This window comes from Coenobita brevimanus, chromosome 51 (assembly GCF_032717465.1).
Source record: "Coenobita brevimanus isolate Jiangsu-jjx chromosome 51, ASM3271746v2, whole genome shotgun sequence".
In the NCBI taxonomy this organism is placed as follows: Eukaryota; Metazoa; Arthropoda; class Malacostraca; order Decapoda; family Coenobitidae; genus Coenobita; species Coenobita brevimanus.
In genome coordinates, this window is record NC_137004.1 from 39,110,171 (window position 1) to 39,112,003 (window position 1,833).

Here is a 1,833-nt window from a genome sequence, read left to right on the forward strand (position 1 = left end):
AAACATATATATATATATATATATCCATTTTAGACCCGAGAAAAGAAAATGGAAAACACACTAAGCACTTTACCGAGAGTCTGATGAATTGCATTACAAGAGGAGGGAAAGAGAACGTGACTCCAGTGCCCTTTGTTGTAGGTGGAGTGTAATTAGATTGGGGCAGGAAGTCGGGGCCTGGCTTGGAGTGCAAAGTGGGAGGTGGTGGCGGTGCAGTGGATAGAGCCCGGGATTAGAGAATGAGTGGTCGCGATGGTCGATTCCAGCTGTTATTGTGGATTTCAATGCGCAAATGTCGTTGTTTAATACAACTTTCCCTCCACTGAATAATCTCATAAAGACTAGATGGCTGAGGAAACATATGAGGCTTCAGTGAGGTAAAGCACGAGATGGGACTTCGTTAGAGTGAAGCACTTTGCATGTACAAATCCTTAAGGAGTGACTGAGTGACCAGGCCACTTCCAGAGGTACTCAGGCACAAAACGCGATAACGATAATAATAATAATAATATAATGGTGCTTGTGGGTAGAAATGAGACACCAAACTAGGCTGTCAGAAACTTAATCCTTTCACTAGGATGATGTTTATTTTTAACATAGGTAAGTTTGTCAGCTGTTAGACAGTTTTAATCAGCTTTGGGTACATCAATTTGCGGTGAAAAGGTTAGGGACAACCATACAAGTACACTCTCCCAAAAATGTATCGGCACCGTTGTGTGCGATGGTTGTGAAAATGAGCAACTTCTGCAGAGAAACATGAGTCTATTAATGTGGTGCCTTAAAACATATATACCACCCAGTAAGTGAAACTTTTTGCATGTTTGAGTTCTAATAATTACGAAATATAATATCTGCACTAATAACTACAGGATGCCCCATATATCACAATGCTTCATCCATGTTTCAGAATGATACGTGCTGTAAGTGTGCCGATACTTTATTGACAGGTTGTACATTCGTCCTGGGAGAGACCCGTTGTGTTAAGGCTTCTATTAACCTTTACTTATCGAGATGGCTACGTTGATTACTGTGCTTTCTCTTATCCTGCTTATATTAAAATGCTCTTGAGTGATGTAGATCCATACTAGTATGGTGTTAACTCATGGCGAAAATTTTAAAGCTCACTGTAATAGCTGACAGTACCGAGAATAAATAATTTAATAGTTCCGGTATATATATATATATATATATATATATATATATATATAATTTTATAAATTAACTCACTTCTTTGGTTGTCTAAATGTTTTCTATTGTCTAAACCTTTTCAATAGGCTACTTCAACGTCAGGATATATAAGATAGTTTCCAATTCCTTGGTCAAAAATACGGAATATTTTGTGTCACACTATGAAGGAGTAGTGTTTCGATAAAAGATTTTTAGATCTGCAAAAAAGAATGCACTTTCTTACATACAGCTTGAAAATGTTTTCGTCTTGAAGGCGGAAGTTTACTTTGCGAAGAGCTTTGTGCAAACCCTGGCAGGCTGAATATCTGATGCAGTATTCAGGTTGTATACGTCTGCTGAATATTTGCACAGCGGTAACAGATTTCTTTAACATCCGAGGAAGGTTGTGTTGTTTCACCGACGTGAAATTCTTTTGACAATGATACTTTTCGGTTGTCTACCTATCTATCTGTATTATTACATAAATAATATTCTGATTTACAATATATATATATATATATATATATATATATATATATATATATATATATATATATATACATGGGTAATTTACATTGTGTTAAACATTGTTATACTGATGACTTATATATATATATATATATATATATATATATATATATATATATATATATATATATATATATA